A 9,800-nucleotide genomic window follows, 5' to 3' on the forward strand; every position below is an offset into this window, starting at 1 on the left:
GAGGAACTTAGCTGTTTATGTCTCGCTGCTGCTGAACACCAGAAAAAACTGAGTTTATTCAAAGGTTTCTGGGCTGGTTTAAGACAGAAGTTAGGAGGGATGGATGGGACAGAAAGACCATTTCTTCTTCTCTTTTCTCTTTGGAGTATCTGTTCCCAAGCACATGAGTGCAAGTCTTCCAGAGAAAAGCATATGATCCATTTCTAATCTGGACAAAACTGATTATTTCTCCTAGATTCTTTTATGGAAACAGCTAAACTATTTTGGCTGCAGTTTTCCAAAATTAATTCAGTGCAAGGCAGATGCCCCTGCATAAAGTGTTTCAGCCCAAGCAATTAAGATACAGCAAAATGATAAGCAATAAAAGCTAGAGTATTAGTATAAGAAATGCTGGACAACCTTAACAACAGTCATTAGTATCACTCCTCCCTAAAATACATATTCATTCACTAAACAGCCAGATGGGCTTGTTTGTTTAAGGCTCTTCCCTAGTGGTTTTCAGCTTCTTTTTTATATATGTCTTTTATAATGCAAAATACCAGTTGGCAGGCAGTACTAGTAGTACCTTGCTATTAAGTGGAGTTTGCGTGTAAAGATTAAAAAAAAATAAAATAAAAATCAGAACCAAACACTTGTCTAACATTATTTCCAATAAGCTTCACATTTCAGCCTTGCAAGTAGAGGAGAAACATCATCCTCATTTTTCTGTAGGTAAACAACGGTACAGATAAGCTAAATGTGCTTGAGAAAATGTCTTACAGGTAGAAAATGGGTAGGGTAGCAAACAGCTTACTCGGATATCCTTGCATGCAACACGCTATTCAGCCACTGGGTGGCAATCTGTCGTACAAAAACCAAGTGGCAAACTACCACTTTCAACAGTGGTGGAAGTTAGTATTTGAGATCTGAACACCTAGTTTAAGTTGCTTTCAGTGCTGACCTATAACTTCCATCTACGATATTGCTGTCTCGGTCAACGGCACTCCAAAGCCCTTTTAACCAGTGGTAGGATGGAAACCGCTCGAGACATTATTGTGTTACTCGGCTGAAGGTGGAAGTGCAATGGTATGAAAAAGTAAGATCAGGGAAAAGTCAAACTCCAAACAGTTCTGACAAGTCTAGGCAAAGCAATTTAAGATGTCGTTAACCAGACTGTTGAGTCCCGCCTTTCTACCACAGCTCTACAGATTCCATTGGAACAAAAACAGAATAGGATATTTATCAGTGTCCCAGCCACCCCTGTTAATAACAGAAGTTGCTAGTGGACACCTCCTTACCTCATATTCAAAATGGCTTTCAGCAAATGGGTCATTCATGGCATCATGAGGTGGAAGGAGCTCAGAGTAGCAACTTTTGAGGCATGTCTACATTGCAGACTGCTTTGGAAAGAGTTGCACAGCTATTGGATGCAGTGTAAAAGCAATGTAAAATTGCTCAAGTGGATCTCCTACAACATTGCTGAAGTGAATCTACTACAAGTAAAGATACGTACCCATTGATTCCCCCTCTCACTACCTTGTGTTCATTCTCCTCTCTTGAGTTACTAGAAGGCATGAAGCTTCGGATCCTCCCTCAAGCAAGGCAAGCCAAGTTAGCAAGTTTGTAACAGCTACAATAAAGTAATCTAGGGGATGGTAGAGAGGAGCAATGAACCTATAACCAAAAGGCCATAAAGCTGAGTTCCTCTGTTCTGGCAAGTCTGCAGAGAAGGCTAGAAGCACAGATCAAAGTAACCCATTCACAAGCATTAATGGTTGAGAGACTATGACTTCCTTCTTTCATTCTGTAAATGGCTAAAATTTCATGAGGTCTCTCACTTAAAAAAAAAATAAATAACAAAGGATTTCTGGTGTTAAAGTAAATTTCATTTCTACTTTTCCTGTCCCTGAATGAACTCAGACTAGTGTCCATGCTATGGTTACCCTGCCGCAGCCATAGCAATACAGCTACTGTGTAATTGCTGTGCATTATAGCAAGCGCACCACATAGCCTAAGGGACAATCAGATGCTGGGGACAAGATTCCAGGAACCTTCTCTGATCATTTTGTTGAGCAGCCTCTGGCTCATTTCAGGGGATTTTTTCCTTTGATGCCTGCTTTCATTTTCTTTGTTATTTTCAGGAAAGGAATGAACTGGAAAATCAAAGAAAATTCTGGGATGTTTTGGGTGGAGAGAACAAATACAGTTCAGATAGAAAGCTGGGAGTTTTGTGTACCTGGACTTCTTGAAGTGCCTTACAATTTTTGAGCTTGCATATATAATTTGAGGATTGGAAGCAGAAGATTGCTTGCCATTCAGAGCATGGTGTCTGAGTCTCAAGTCTTACTAAACCTCTAAAATCGTACCATGGCTACATAGTGTTAAAGGGCTAGTTCTCACCTGTCTTCTGAGTGGCTGGAAAAATTAATCAGAAGAAACTAAACTGACCCGCTTTGTAGAGGCAATGCCAAAAAAGCCCTCCTCTCTTTGCATGCAAGGCCAAACAGTGGTTTTGAAACAAGTTGTAAATTTAAGATAAGTTAATATTAAGGGTTTTCATAAAAGGGCTATGCAAGCTATATGATGCTTTTTGGTCTGTGGTAGTTCAAAGAAAGGTGAAAGATAATATCTTGCATAAAAACTCACAGAACCACGTCTAAATATCTGTGTAGACATCTGCTGTTCTTCTTATATCTTTTTATTGAAGAGAAAATGAGAACTACTACAAGTCTAAAGCAAGAGGTAAACCAGAGGTGCAGAGAGCAGCTGGAGGACTCCAGGGATTTGCCATACCATAGGATTTATCTTGAAGTCCACAGCTACACAAGTCAAACACATTTCCTCCTCTTTATTTGTCAGTTTTCTTCTACTGAGCATATGACGAGAGTCAGTGATAACACATGCCACCAAATGGTTTATCTCAATGGGGAAGACAAAGACGGAGTAGATGTGGAGTTAGAGCTAATCTGGGATGATGACAATGTAGCACCCTCTCGTTGCATGTCCCAGCCATGTAGGCCTATCTTTAACACTGAGACCATACAGCCTGGATATTGACACTTAAAGATATTTGAATGACCAGAGGTAGAAGGACTTGAGCATTTGTGTTTCCTAACTTCTCAGCTGGAGACTTGACATGGACAGGCAGGGATTTAGTTTCCCAGTAAACTGAACCCCGCAGCAAAACCCACATTCAGCATTCAATCAAAGCAGAATACCCTTCTTCATGCTATTACCAAAAATACTGATTAAGACAAGAAATTATCCCGCTCCAAAAGAAGAAAAAAGAAAATTGTTGAGGATTTTCCCTGTAAGTTGCCCCTGTTATTCTTGAGGAACAGCTGAAGTGCACCTTACATAATTTAGCATGGTCAGAGTCCAGGGAACGACTGCAAAGCCTGGGCATACATGTGACAGAAGGAAAGGCCCTTAGCTTTTCCTTCTTTGCTTCCCAGATCTGAGGGGGGTAAAAACTTGTTTTTGTTCCCCCTGCCTCATTCCACCCCAGCAGGAAAAAATCTCATGTGCACTAACAGCAACAGAGCCTTAATCAGAGCCAAAGCCCTGGGCACAGCTCCATCACCAGAGTATATTTTATGATCTTCCCTGCCACATAAGTGCAAGTAGGAAACTCTATGCGCGTACACCATAGCAGATGGTGTAGGTGGGAGCGTGAGACACCTGGCACTACTCTGCCCACAGCAACATCATGGCATAAAACATCAAGAATATTGTTATATATAGATCCAGCAACCAATGAGAACTGCAAAACACGTCTCTCAAAAACACTGCTGGATCCTTGGAACCATTGATTCAGTGTAAGGGATTGGGAAAGAAGAAGCACTGGGAACAACAAGGGCTGTGGCTGATGCGCTGCAGAAGAAGCTCAGGGGGTCCTGGCAGACAGTGAGCCCAATGTGAGCCTTGGCAGCAAAGACCCGCAGCCTCCTGGGCTGTAACAACAGGGCCACAACCTGTAGACGAAGGGAAGGGATTATCCATCCCCTCCTCAGCACTCTTCAGGCCACACCTAAATACCGCATCCAGTTTTGGTCCCCCCAGTACAGGAAGAAAAACAGATAAATTGGAGCAAGTTTCGCAGAGGGCCACTGAGAAAGTAACAGCTGAAGCACTTGCCCAGTAAGGAGAGGGTGAGGGACCAGGGCTTGTTCAGCCTGGAGAAAAGACTGCTTTGGAGGGACTGTTGAGGGGACAGGCTACCTATGGGGAGAGGTCATCAAGAAGATAGAAGAAGGTTCTTCATGGCAGTGCATGGCAGGGAGACAAGATACAATAGGCATAAGCTCAAATAAGAGGGATTCAAACCTTTTCTCCATCAGGACAGTCAAGCAGTGGAACACATTTCCAGAGAGGTTGTGTGGTGTCCATCCTTGGAAGTTTTCAAGACGGGACTAGATAAAGCCCTAAGCGATCATAACGGACCCCACAACTGACTCTGCTTTGAGCTGGGAGCTGAGCTAAAGACCTCCTGAAATATGCTATGATATCTATGACTTGGCTCACTACAGAAGTCACTTTCCCAGTTTTCCAAATCCTCCCTTAGTAGCCTGCCTTGCACTCAGTCTGTAAAAGGAAAAACTGAGATTATATGCATGCGTACTTCTCAGTGACGACATTCTGGCTAACAGATTGGCACAGCAGGTACGTGTCAAACCAATAAAAAGGAAAACTAAAAAATGCTAAAGATAATCACTGAATTTATCAGAGCATTACATCACATTCTTTTTATTTTCCTTTCTTCTCTACTCACAAACACAGCAATACCATCGGCTTCATTACCCAGCTCTGAAATTAAATGGGGCAAGAGAAAGACTCAATCTCTTCAATACAACGGGAAAAGTAAAAATTTCCTTCTGCCTTGAAAGCCTGCATGACCCAGTTCCCTGCCAACACCCAGGTATGAAAGAGAAAGGAGGAAAAGATCAAGGTGAAAACCAGTAGAGGCTCTTCTCACAGCCCGCCTGTGGAGAAGTGATGAACCCTTCCCTATTGTTTTGTCCAGTTCCCATCACAGACCATGCCCTTGTTTGCCCTGCTGTATGGGACAAGGGATGGTAACAGCCCCTCTGCAATCTACATAAACCGCCCAAACCAGCACAGTGTTTTGATTTTAACAAGGAAAACAATGTCCTTACGCTTGATTGGCCACAGCACAACCCCATACCTCCTAACAGAAACCACAACATATTGCATGTTGCGGGTCACTGGCCATAAGGTTGCAAAAACCTTGAGAGGGCTCATTCCAAACCTGGCTATCTTGCTGTGAACTCCACAGGCTCCTCCAGAATCCCAGTCCTCAGAACCTAGCTATACCTTTCCCTTCCAGCAAAAAGCAGCAAAAAAGTTAATGTGGCCAGATATCTCACACCTGTGGTTTTGTTTGAAACAGAGGAAAGCGGGACCGTTTTTGTTCTGCTCTGTTCTGTCACCAAACAGGATCATTACTCACTTCTGGGTGAACTTCAATAAATCCTCTGCTGAGCTACAGCTGTGACATAAGGAAAAACAGGGTCAGGGTGGGTGCAGAATAATGATGTGTCACCCAACAAGCAGCTGGAAGTGATTCTGCACAGGACATAAAGAGATTGAAATGGGAGACTTTGTCAATCCTAGCACTGAGCAACAGACTGTGCGCTTTGGCTAGTTGTGCTGCAGGCTCTTCACTGCAGCCCTGGGGAAGGAAAATCCCAGTGGGGTAATTTAGTCTGCTTAGGCAGGAGAGGTCTCTCTTCTGCAGAGCTGTGGGTCTCCAGAAAGCCATTCAAAGGACACCCATCTGAGCTTACCTCCAGCCTATCCTCAGCAGTAGCTAGGAAAAATATCAAAATCGAGTTACCAGTCATTTTGAGCTGCTGCTTCTTAGGGAGCCAGAAGACTGAGTCCCTGCTGGAGGTCTGAGAGGGCTCCCAATTTTCAGATCTGCCTGGAGACCAGAACCAGCGTTTACCAAAGCTAGTGATTTCTCTGTCCATTCAGTGAAGGTGGGCCAGCCTACAGCCAAGATCAGGCACTGTAGCCTCCTAAGGGTCTCCCCTGGGACAGCATGAGGATTGCTGCACATCTCTGCTTCCAGCTGGGGCTAAGAGTCAAATGTCTTAAATAACATTTAATACCATAGCGGGAAACTCAGCTGGTGGTCTGAAGTATGAGGCTGAGCACCCTGTTCCAGATCCTCCAGAATCTACATAAACAATTCAGAAGTCCCAGTTTTCTAGTTCCTTATGTTTCAATGATCTAGGATCACACCTACATATATACACATAAATATATGTATATAAATACATTCATACATATATCCACAGATACACTCTGTAAATATAGATATATATGTATGACTATATACAAATGCCCACAGACATTACATATATTAGTATACACACACAATATGATTTGGTCCATAATCACGTATTGACAAGATACTATACGTGTGTGTGTGTGCTTTTGTACACACAGGCACAAATATAAATTTGGGTCTTATGGATCTAAGCTAATTACAAATCATTTTAGCACAGATTTAGCATAAATACAGTTTCAATCCATATTTCTAGAATGAGTTAATACTTTTTTATGCAAAACCTCTTTTCCTATTGAATTTGAAATTTTAAAAATATTTGGAGAAGATGACTAATACAATGCTGGTTCTAAAGGATAAGCTCAGTTTCAAAACAAAGTTGTTTTCTAAAATATTCTCATATTTACATTTCTCAAGTTCGAAATTACCATAAATTTACATTTTAAATTACCCTAAAGATATTTCTAGGAAAGTTCAATAAATCTATTTCAATCACAAGGAAAATAATCTCTGAACAATATATCAATCTTTCCATAAATCCACAGGAATACAAAGACTTTATCAGCTTCATCTTCTAAAAGACTAAGAAATCTGAGATGAGATTGGACTTGTTGATCAGTTTTACAATGTATTTTTTTCTCCTGTTTCTCTAATATGACAAATCAATGAAATAAACTGAATCCTTTGAATTCATACTGTGAAGGACATTAGAAAGTTTTTTCCGCTATTTCAATCATTATTCCATTTCCTTTTTTTCTGCACTCCCCTTGTTCATTTCCCATGCTCAAACAAGTCCTTGGACATGAGCACCCACCAGAGGATAAGGCGTCCTGAACACTAGAGGGCAGATTAGAAACAAACCATCAAGTTTATGGCTCATCATACAGCCACTGAATTAAAAATTTTCTTCCAGTAATTTTACTCTTTATTTTTGCATTCCATGAGCAATTGGGATTATTTTAACTTTAAATAACTATGCCAGTGATCACAATTGCATAACATTTTATTTTCTCTTAAATATTCCTTGTGAACCAAAGCAGGAAACTTCATGGGAAGAAAAATCTCATTCAGACTTCCAGGTTGAAGGACTGTTGCTTACATGCTTCCTGCAGCTGATGGGAAATAACTTATGGCAATAAGACTATACACAGAGTGAGCTCTAGCGCAGATCAAACCAGTAAGTTCCTTCACACCTTTGTGCACGTGCTGGTACTGCAAGCATATCTGAGAGGCAGTGACCAACACCCAGGGCTAAATGTTTGCACGTCAAAAATGAGATTCACTTGCTTGGCACTCATTTCACCACATGCTTCCTCACTCCAGCCTGATTCTTAGTTTCTGCTACCCCTGTAAACGCTGATGTGTAGTTATGACCTCCCCCCCTCCTGCAACCTCATACACTGAGTTTCCTGCATTTGGGTGATAAAGATGGGATTTCTGTCACTGGTGGTCTCTGGTAGAGAGACAGTCACATGCACAGCAGAAGTGACATGCACATTTATGCACATTAGAGGATTTATTTCCCTCGTGCTGCCAAAGGCAGCCAGCCCATAAACATTTGAGACAATTCACCTCGTATCTCAGGACAGCTTGAGTGAATACTTTTTTTAAAAGTCAGTCACAGCCTCACAGAAAGCTCTGAATCACACCTGAGGTGAAGCAATTATGCTTAACTCTTTTGCACATCCTTAGCGTGTCTCTTCTCACCACCAGGAACCTAGCAGGCTGCTGTAATTCAGAGGGATGTCTCAGTACTATTTACAAACACACCTCCTTTTGCAGCATTGCTCTCTCAGCATAAATGCAAATACAGACTCTGCAGTATCTCACACACATAACATTTAGAGCTATGCAGATCATGCCTAGATGTTTTGCGAAGCTGCTTTCTTCTAAATGCTGAAATAAATTAAAAAATCTGCTATTCTTCAAGCCATGATTTTTCCTGGCAAACCTCAGTGCAGGGTCACTCAGAATATATCTTGTGGATTTATGCAGGCTGAGGAAACAAAAATAGCCAGTCTCTGCCAGCTGAGTGTTTAGGCAGAGACATGCAGCTGTATTAGTGTGGCTCAAAGCCTGAACTAATATATCTCAAGGGCTCTCAGAAGGACTTACTAACTTGGGTACGGACACATGTATCCATGTTATATGACCTCTGGCTCACAGTGGGCTCTCACAAGCACGCAAAAATGCAGACCACCACCTTCATGCTTCCAGTCTTTTCTGGCCCAGCAAGGAGAGCAAGACACTTCCTCAGCCACGTGAAAATGGAGAAGAGATGCAACATGAGTGTGATAAACCCTCAGGCAGGGTGAAATGGGCACATAAACTGATCCCATAACAAGTGCTATTTCCCCCTTGGTGAAACACAAGGGCCATGGAGATCCTCTAAAAATCACTGAGAAGCCTTATAAGAACCAGAAAATGTGGCCATTCCTGCATTTCTCCGTGGTGGGTTAGCCTTGGCTAAGGGACAAACTCCCACCCAGCTGCTTACTCACTCCCAAGCAGCTTCTGTTGTTGAGGAGCAACAGGTCAGGGAGATAAAACAGGATGAAAAAGCTCGTGGGTCGAGATATAGGTAAGGGAGATCACTTACCTATTACTATGATGGGCAAAACAGATTCAAACCAAGGAAAATTAACGTAATTTATCGCCAATTAAAATACATTCTGATAGAGAGAAACAAAGACAAACATTAAAAACCCACCGTTCTTCCCACCAACTTTTCCCCAGTCTCAAGGTCACCCCTTCCATCCCGACTCATGTCCCTCGGCTGTGTCCTGCGGTGGGGCCGTTGGAGCCGGCTGGGACCGGCTGGAACCGGCTGTGTCCGGCACGGGGCAGCCCCGGCCTCCCCTCACACAGGCCGCCCTGCAGCCACACTGCCGGCGCCTGGGCACGGACACCTGATGGTGTGATGTACTTAATTGCTGTGAATTCAGCAGGGATGTTATGAGACGTCTGTGTGGAAAAGCAGAATGCCATCAAATGACCTAAATGTGAAGGGATACTAAACCATATGCTAATAAGGATAAAATTTTGTCCCCTGGATTGGAATTTGTGTCTTCAAAGTTTATTTATTTCCTTTGTTCAATTATTTCCATCTACTATGGCCCTGACTGCCACATATCCAACAGACTGCACCTCATCTTCGTTCATCTCCAAGGAGCTTCCTTTCTGTGCGTATGAGAGCTCAGACCCACGAGCAAGCACCTGCTTTCAAGAGAAAAGAATGTAAATGGGAAGAGGAATAAAAAAGGACAGCTAAGATCACTGAGGAGCAAGGATACACAATAAGCTCGACTTGGCACAGGAATACAAAGGTTGAGGGAGAATATGGTGATTCATGCTTGTAAAGGAGGAATGTCAAGATAGTGGAAGAGTTAGCTAACTTTAAGTATGATACAGGCACAAGATCAGTTGGATATATAACGTTCAGAAATAGACTTAGGTTGGAAAATTACAAGATGATTTCTAATGATCCACGAATGGTGGTTTTGCCCAG

Source organism: Accipiter gentilis, chromosome 2 (assembly GCF_929443795.1).
Source record: "Accipiter gentilis chromosome 2, bAccGen1.1, whole genome shotgun sequence".
NCBI classification, from domain to species: domain Eukaryota; kingdom Metazoa; phylum Chordata; class Aves; order Accipitriformes; family Accipitridae; genus Astur; species Astur gentilis.